This window comes from Arachis hypogaea, chromosome 3 (genome assembly GCF_003086295.3).
Source record: "Arachis hypogaea cultivar Tifrunner chromosome 3, arahy.Tifrunner.gnm2.J5K5, whole genome shotgun sequence".
NCBI classification, from domain to species: Eukaryota; Viridiplantae; Streptophyta; class Magnoliopsida; order Fabales; family Fabaceae; genus Arachis; species Arachis hypogaea.
The window spans coordinates 41525195-41535251 of NC_092038.1; the positions used below are offsets into that span (position 1 = coordinate 41525195).

The 10057-nt window shown below is 31.3% G+C and overlaps 1 long non-coding RNA gene across 1 annotated transcript; it reads right to left on the reverse strand.

Annotated features, from left to right (window-relative positions):
• Positions 1-4748: 4748 nt before the first annotated feature.
• Positions 4749-7359, reverse strand: LOC112790354 (uncharacterized). The gene is made up of 4 exons (XR_003196626.3): positions 7161-7359; positions 7012-7067; positions 6802-6933; positions 4749-5015 (listed from the first exon to the last, which is right to left on the reverse strand). It is a non-coding gene; the product is annotated as an uncharacterized lncRNA (long non-coding RNA).
• Positions 7360-10057: the final 2698 nt, after the last annotated feature.

The following is a 10057-nucleotide window of genomic DNA, read 5'->3' on the forward strand; positions in this document are numbered from 1 at the left end:
TATAAAACTGTAATTGGTAATTTTTATATATTATTGTCTTACTTTGATTGAGATTATATATTTTTTTTAATTTTATCAATAGAAATAGTAATATAAAATATTTCTAGTAAATTATTAAATACCGCCCCCCTAAATAGTTAGCCTAGCTCCACCCCTGAAATATATCAAGTCAGTTTTCAAAATATTTTTGGTCAAACAATTTAACTTTTAACAAATTTTAGTCACTAAATTAGCCTCTAATTTTATATTTTTTTAGATATATCTTCTAAATTTTGGTAAAAAAATTTGTAAACTAATCATTGACGTCTTTTAATAAAAATATAGTAGTTTTTAACAAATTTTAAAATTTTCATACCAATATTTTTATATAGATGAATAATTTAATCTAAAAGCTAATTTATCTAACGAAATAAAATTTAAAAACTTATTTGATAAATAAAATTTATTAGGAATTAAAATATCTACTAAAAAATTTTGAAGGATTGATTTGGAGTATTAAAAAAAAGTAATGGATAGTGCCAGCTGGCAGCATGTAGTTTGTACATATACACGAATCTCAGTTTGACCCCTTGGATATGAGACAGGGGGTTTTTCGTTCTAGACTAGGTGCACTACCCTTCTTGTATTGTTGTATGTGAATCTTGGTCTGTCAGATAGTACGAGTAAAAATTATGTGACGAATAAAGTTATAAAGTATAAAGTTATGGAGATCAGAGCAGAAAAACTCTATAGTCATTATTACTTATATTATAAAAACTTGACTGAAAACTTTTAAATTACAAAGAAAATCTAATTGAAAATCGAGGGAACGAATCTATAAGAATTTCAAGAGTAATTAACCAATAAACAAAGATAACATGTCAGACTTTTGCTAATAAAATTTAAGATCAATTTAACAAAAATTGTGATTATTGTTAGAAGGGTTTAACAAGGTGGTAACCAAGACGTCCTTGTTATAGAAAAAGCTGAACTCTAATATACATGCATTGAATAATTCAAATAAGGACCATATCTTTCGAAAGATTCTGCAGTGTTTGTGTTGTCAATTCCCATGAGCTACGAGCCATATAGTGTTACAAAATTTTCTGAGTCCCCATGGCAATTCTTCTTCTAATGGTAAGAGGGTGACAAGTGAAGAATCTCCCTCCTTGTACCAAGAAAAAACAAATCTCTGACGATATGACATAACAGATTTATGGATAGATCGAATACGATAGTGGCGTTGTCTTTTTATTTTTTATTTTTATTGTTTTTTGCTGGGGATCTTATCAATCACGGATATGGAAATACAACTACTTGGCCTTTGTGATAATAATATGTATATTGATCGTGTGCTAAATTTTGGACAAAGAATTTGTAAGAGATCCAAATAGATCCAAGTGGAAGGTACACGGGATCGTAAATGTGATTCATATTACATTTTATATGGGTCGACATGCTTTTAAGAAGGGCATTTTGCTATATTATGAAATCACTTTTTTTCTTAAAAAAAAATTAAAAAAAAAACACATAAAACTTTTCATAAAACTATATCTCCATGCTTGGAATAGTAGGGTCAAAACTCTTGCCAAACATATCTCCATGCTTGGAATAGCAACCATTGGAAGAGACTGCGATTTTTCAATTTTTCATAAAAGGCCTCATATATGGTGTTAATTTTGGCGTTTGCCATTAAGAAACATATTTTTATGATTGTGTTTGTATTGTTAATTGAATTTGTGTATAGTTTTGTTAATGTAATATACTTTTCTTAGTTCACCAAAGCTTTTTTTTCACTAATATAAATAAACGTATATATGTATCCTTTTGATTTCACAATTTGAATCGAGTTAAAACATATTTATAATAAGTTTTATGTTTATTTTCTTTTAAGTTTTTTTAAAGAGTAAGAGATTAGTTTAATATCCTTACCACTAAGATAAATTCTTGGCAATTTTCACTATAATCAAGTTATTAATCTCACCACGATTAGTGAGCCAAACAATATGCTGCGTCAAAAATACTAATACCTAAATCAAAACCTTACCAAACAAAATAACTTAAATTTAAAATAATAACAACTTTATTATATATCTCAAATTTATTATATATTTCTAACACCTCTTCACAAAGTTATGAGTTGGACAAATATAATTATTTCGAACATTACCTAAAACTAAATTACTTTAGATTTGAATGTGAGGTCTAATATAAATTCTTTTTGTAAAGGAACCAAAAACTAGATGCAATTTTTTTGGGGAATTGCAACAATTTTAAACTGTCGCAAAACGACATAGCAGCGGTTTTATAACTGTTGCAGTTTAGGGCGTGATCATTTGATTTTGCGATATTTTTACGAACCGTTGATATAATCGCTGCAAAATTAATATATACTGTTAGTTAATTTAACTGCAGTTTAAAACCATTGCTATATCACCAACCTTGAATTCGACAATATTTATTTGTCGTCATGAACTGCAGCTATTTAAGGTTCGTTATTTTTTTCAAATTTATTTGGTAACAATTAGAAACCACCGCTATCTGATAACGCAGATAAATTTATTTTTGGCCGTTTTGTAACTGCCACTATTTTTCTAGCTAAACTGCCGCAAAAATATTGTATTTTGTACTGCAAATCGACGCTTTTTTTAATTCAAATGTACTAGGTAATATTTTTGTTTTTTTTTTGGAATTTTTCATAATATTACTCATCTTAATTATTTTGTCTCTAAAAAAATAAATTGATGGCGAAACGGCATTAGAAAAGCCAAGAAGTAAATTCATATATTTATATAAATATCAATAAAGTGTATCAATTACTAAGGGTTGTATTGTCAACTTCAAAAAAGTGTATATTTAAAAAAAAAATATCTAATCGTAAGATCTTTTTTTCATGCTGTTCCTCCAAGGAATTCATCTATGCAGCGACGTCTTGTGATAGCTTCCCACCTTGTCTTTGAATTAGACATCTCAAAGCACTCTTCATTGCCTGCATCTTTATCTTTTCGGCTGCTACTTCATTCTTCACTGTCTGCCTGGCCTTTTATCTTCTCGACTGTTACTTCATCCTTTACTGTCTTTCTTTTAATTTCTCGACCGTCGATTCTGCTTATAGTTCAAACAGCACTCTTTGGATTTCTTCTCTTGTAGTTTAATCATATACTATCACAATATTACACGTTATTAGCCATTACAGTTTACTATTTTTCACCAACTAATTAATTCAATAATTAATTGCATAACAATATACAAAATAAACAAAAAAAAAGTAGTTGACACTATCTACTAACTAAAGGTGAATTGATGAGCTGGTAAATTCACTAATTTAAACTTGATGATTCGTTAATAACATGGTAAATTCACTAAATTCGTTAAAGGTTGATGAATCTAATGTCAAACTATATATAGCATGTAAATTGATTCTCAATGTGTAAAATCTCATTAATAAAGAACATAAACAACAGCAATACATTTAGCAAGTTCAGTTAAAAGAATAAATATGTGCAGAGAAGAATTAAAGATCAAACACAAGTCTGATTATGTTTTTGCTCCTCCAGTAAATGATTTGTCATCTTCAAACTAAAATCTAAAGCGATTAATGCAGAAGTTGTTATTGTAACCTTATACTATGGATTTTTTTTTTACTTTTTTGGGTACAGTGGGCTCTCTTCTTTAGACTTCTTTCTAAACATTAAATGGTATAAGAATTTATCAAAAGTTTTTCTTCTAATTTCTTTCGTGGTCGCAGTTCTCTTTCCAGGTCTCTTTCAAACTCTCGTCACTCTAGTTCCTGCTCGAGTTGTTCCAGTCGCTCATGGTGTCATGTACCAATCTCATAAGTTCTACCAGATTTTGGTTTACCATGTCTTCATGTAGGTGTATTTTTGGGTTTATCCTTCTAGATTGGGGATTTTGCGAAGTCCCCTCCTCGTTAGAACCGTCTACTCTATCTTGTCGTAAGGGCATTACTATTGCACGATTGTCGTTGTGATGTTCTGTCTCGAATTCAGATGTCGTATGTCCATCTTTAGGATGATCATCCGTCATGATTGCGTATAGACTTCTAGATTTTTGACAACTGCGCCAATGTTTCGAGGGTTGCCTAAAACTAGGTTGCTTTGGGTCTGAACGTAAGGTCTAAACTCCTTTTGGGGCAATGTCCGATGTCTAGTAGTATTAAGGTACCGCCGTCCAATTTTTTCGTGAGGAGGTAGGGGTGGTACTTGCAAGGGACTCCGATACTTAAGTTAGTAAGGATTTTAAAAAATTGGGTTCGAAGTATATCTGAGGGTGTTAGGGTATTTATAACTGAAGATGTAGAATCAATAACCACCTTTTGGGTAGTACCACATTTAGTAGTGGGTTGGTTACTCCCTTTTAGTAGAGAATTTGTTGAGATCCCGTTCTAGATGAATAGAAAGGATTGTAGGAGTTAGTTACTAATTCAGGCAAGTAAGGCTGATGTTAGCGTCAGCAAGCCCAATCTCCACAATGTAACACCCTAATTAGCCTAAGCCTTACCTCGCGTCGTAAAGCCAAGGTTAATCAGAGGTTACGACAGTTCTAAACTCAAACATAATATATATATATATATATATATATATATATATATATATATATATATATATATATATATATATATATATATATATAGAGAAAGAATAGTATAATCTAGAAGCCCGATAAAAGATATAGCTCAAAAACAGAATTTCGAAGCACAAACGTACTAACGGAGCTACCAGCTTAAGGCATAAGAAACAGAGAAGATATAACAAAAGATAAGTATATAATATCATAGGGAACTAGTCACGACTCGCGGAGTTTAAGCCGGCTAGCCATATACTGATATACAAAACCATACAGTGAAAACAGCTTATACAAGTTTTGTTCTCTCAAATACATGCCTCTAGGCAAAACAAAATACAAAAGGAGAGATGTATAAACAAAATAAACCAAAAAAAAACTCAAAATGACACAAGATTCTCCGCTCCTGTCACCAACCAAAGCAACTCACCGAGATAGGTTGCGACCTGCATCTGAAAAATACAACAACAATATGGTATGAGAACCGGAGGTTGTCAGTATGGTAACAGTTCCCAGTGATATAGGATATAAGACCCCGGGACGCCAAAGGCAATCCTAAGCTTCATATCCATCACAAGATTCAACTTAAAGCATTATAAAACATTTAAGCATAATATACCAACTTGACTTAAATAAACCAGGTTATCTATCTTAAGGAATTTCTATTCTAACCAAACACCGCTGTCCCACAGCCTTCACCAACCGATCCTCCATGCGATTCCATCGCCACCGCCTTCCGAACCTCCTCAATCCCAGCAGAAAACACAGATAATGTGCAAAGCAAGTAAAGCACAAGTAGTAGCATATATGGCAAATAATTCAGATAGCAAGTAAGCATGTTATTCAATTAGGCAAACCATTACAAGTAGACAAAGCATACAAGCAAATAGGAAATGCATATGATGAATGCCTGCCCTACTGGCTGTGATATCACATTGTCGGTTCAACTGCCAACCCGACACATCTCCATGGAGACGTCGCCCTTCGGATTTCTTATATGGGAACCCCCGAGATATAGTGCCCGGATCACTGTCCAGGTACCGGCGCCTGCTCGCCCTATAGATCCGAAGGGATGCGAGCGGGATATTCTTGCCTCAGACCTCACATCTCAACGTAAGCGGGATTAACCACCGTCCTTACGCCGCCGCCGCTACCTCGACAGGCGGGATTAACCACCGTCCCCGCCAGGTGCATAGCGTCTCAAAATATCATGTAAAAAAATATTATTTCAGTGGTTTTCAAAAGTATTTTCAGCATACATATGTCCATCACTTAAATCCGAGTCTCCGACTCATCTCAACCACTGTCCCTTTATAACTCAGTTTCCAAATACCAAAAGTCTATCATTTCTCATCTCATATACCAATCATCCTTCACCTAACGTCAAACCATTCTCAGCACGCCAGAAACCTAGGCCTCCATTTTCTAATTTACCTTAAAATCATGTACTAGAGCCCTTAATTTATATCCTATGTTCTAATACTCAAAACTAGGCCCAAATGTCTTAAAATGGTGTTATAGAAGCTTACAACCTTGTTAAAAAGGCAAAATAGTTGAAAACAAATAAATTTTTGAGAAACAAGACGTGTGCACCCGCACAATTCAGAAATCATGAAACTCTACAACTTTGCAAAATTTCAGATTTTTAACACCAACTTTGAATGATCGTAACTTCCTCTACAAAATTCCAATTTTCACAATCTTTATACTGATTCAAAGAGTTTTCAAAGATCTTTAATTCTAAACAATTTTCAATCAATTTCGAAAACCGAGGCAAAAGTTATGATCGAACAAAGTTCACCAAAAAATCAATTTTTCCAACTTCACAATTACCACCCTATCTCACCATACCCATACCAAATCATACCAAACCATCCAAAGCTCCATTTTTCATCAAAATGTACCTGTTATAGCATAATACATCAACCTCACCACATTTTCTTCCTCATTTCATTATTCTCAATTCCAACATTAACTATATAACACATATGATCAAAATCACCATCAAACCCACCATTTCTTAAATCATAACACTACAATCATCATAAGAACCAACTCCCAATCCATACAATCATTCAACATCATCATATCATTATAATTCATCACAATCAACTCAACATTCATCAATTCATCAATATTTAGCACACCAACCATCATTTTAGTTCAACCTATCCTATTGGTCACTAGCCTATGTGTCCATGAATATTATATACTACATAGAGGAAACCGAAACCATACCTTGGCCGATTCCCTTTATGCACCCAAACTCAAAATGAGTACCAACAAGCTTCCAACCACAATCCAAGCTTTCAAATCCACTCCAACAAGCACAAATAAGTTCCAAAAGCTCCCAAAGCCACAATAATCAAACTATATACATATAAATCACCACAAATCAACCTAGGGTTCAACATAAGCATAATCTCACAAGGGTTTAAGAGCTTTTACCTTTCCCAACAGATTTGATAACACAAATCCAAAGCTAAGCAAGGATTAGAGCAAACCTAAACATCCAAAATCACAAAAACCCATTTAACCCAAAACTCTAATAAAACCCGAAATTTTGAAGAGCAGAACTGGAAGGATTTCGTGATTACCTTGAGGGTTTCTTGGGTGGGTTTTGTAGAGCTCTTCACAAGGAACGCGTAGCCGCAAACGGTGCGGCGATCGGAGCTCCGTAGCTCAAGATATGAGCTTGGGAAGTTTGAAGTGAATAGTAACAATGGCGGAAAGCTCTCACCACTCTCCTCACTTCAGCTGCTGTTGTGTTTAGGTTATGAGGGTGAAAGTGGCTGAAATGGGTTCATTTAAGTGTATTTATATGTTGGGCTTGGACCCAACTTGGGTCCGGTCCAACCCGTTAGCATTTTTAGCCCGTTTGGCCTAACTTCGGGCCAAATCTTTAAAATTAAAGCCCGGTTTTTCATTTCTAATGTTTTTCTAAGGTTTTTGATGGTTTTCACTTTTCTCGTGCGGTACCAGGCAGACTTGAACCGATTCAACCGGTTCAATTGCCGGTTCGTAATTTTTCACGGTTTTTCGTAAAAAGCACATTTTCTGACTCAGAAAGACCCACTGAGTCCAAAAATCACCTTTAAATCCTCAAATTCTCTCTCTAACCTTTCGGAATCTAATTTGGGCAATTAATTCACTTAATTAACCGGTTGATTCGTTGCGGTTCTTACACACAAGGTCGGGTAGGTGAAGCTCTTGCATGCAGGCACGGACCTAGGCACAACAGTGAGGGGGCACTTGTCCCCACTGTGTTTTCAATATTTTTTAAATAGTTATACATATAATGTGACCCTACTTTAAATTTTAAATGATCCCACTACAAATAAATTAAATTCAATTAGCCAAAGTTTTAAATTCACTTTTTTATTTTTCTATCATTTTGACTATTATTTAACCTAATTAAATTTAGTTCTTGTGTTGTTACTCTTTTATTCCATTAAACCCTCCTCTTATTTTTATATTTTCAATCTTTTTTTTATTTCTTATCTAGTGGTCATCCTCTTTTCATTAAAAGGTAAATTTCAAATTCTCCATTTTTTTATATAGCTCTCCATGACTCTACGTATGTATTTTCCAATTTCATTGTTTCTCTTTTTAATATTTTCAATTGCAAATTTTAATTCAAATAATTATAGTTTAGATATTTATCTAATGTTTTATTCTCTTCGTGATTTTATATATTTTATTTTATTCTCAATTTATTCATCCTTATTACTTGTTATTTTTACTTTTATTCTATTATATTTATATGTACCTATGTTGCATATAAAATTTTAAAATGAATTGATTAATTTAATAATTTAAAATAGATTTTTTATTTTTAAAAATAGTAATAAAAATATTTTAATTATAATATATAATTAAACAGATGCATAAAATTTTTCATCCAACATTATATCAAAATTAAATAAAAATATATATATAACAAATTTAATTATTTAAAAAAAAGAAAAAAAAGTATAAAAGTTTATATTATTTTATATAAACATACTTTTCATATACAGATTTAATTTTTTTAGTATTTATATATAATTCTAGTTTCAAATTATAAATATTAGTGTACTATTAGACACTAATGTGCTAAATGATCTTGTCTTTTATTGTTAAATATGTATAAAAAAATTAGTTAGGATAATAAATTATCTATAATTTAATTAAAATGTTTTAAGTTCAAGTTTTAGAAATTTTTTTTTATAAATTATATATAATGAATAATATTTTAAGAATGAAAGTGTTCATTAACTCTTTTTAATTTTTATAACTTTATATAATTAATAATGTATAACAAAATTTATCTTAGTATATATATTTTTGTTCCCACTTATAAAATTTTTTGGATCCGTCAATACTTACATGTTAATTAGACTTTACTTATTTTGAGTTTAATTTTCCTTTGAGCCAGCATATGAACAATAATTATAAAAGATAAATGTTCATTGAAACTGTATGTTTCAAGTGGTTTCTAAATTCTAATAATGTGATTTTAATTTTTATTCAAGCTAATGGCTTAGATCTTCTGTATGTACATCATGATTTCATTTTCTTTGACTATGTTATATTCTCGTCAATGTTTTAAACCGAGGTTAATTGTAATTACAACCACAATATTAAAATTACCCATCACTATAAAAACTACATTAGGTTTTAATTATTTCAACTTAAAGCAACGTCGATTCACATAATTTGATAGTAGTACATGCACATCTGTGTTGGGACAAGGCAATACGTATTAAGGTTGTAAACTTGCAACGAATCATAATAACTGCAATAGGCCCAAACTAAATTTGCAAACACCAAAAAATAAATAAAATATATTCACAAAACAATAACCGTAATCTACCGTGCAAAAAATAAAATATCTGCATGTACACATACCTGATTAAACTTTTAATTTTATCAGTTCAGTAATCGGTTTAGTTTTCAAAATATTAATTGCAACTATAATTTAAAACTTAAAACTCTAATTGTTGTAACTTTATTTTCTTTCAAACTTCTATTTTCCATTAATATGAGCCTAAATAAATTTTGGTTCATATACCTAATTTTTTTCTTATTTAAGCTGAAAGTTTATTACTTTACATACTCAAATTACATCCCTATCTTTGTGTTGGTCCCATTGCAACTTTAATAAGGACTTGTTGATAGTGTGCAGGCATGTGTGATTTTGTTGAATATAGAAGAAACCAAATTTGAGTGCAGTTTTTTAACCCTAAATACTTGGGAGACTTGAATATAAGGCAACCTATTAAGGTCCCTTTTTACCTCATCAATTGTATTTCTCAATGCATACATATTACCGTGAGAACTTTATCTCATTAAGTACAATTGAATTTCAACCTAAATTTGAATTGAACTTCAGTAAAAATTTATCACGCTTCTATATTGGAGTTGTAGATTCTTAAATTTTATATAACTATAATGAAAGCCAGTAAACTTAATCAGATTACCTTACATGATTGTGCAATTGAATTTTAAAAAA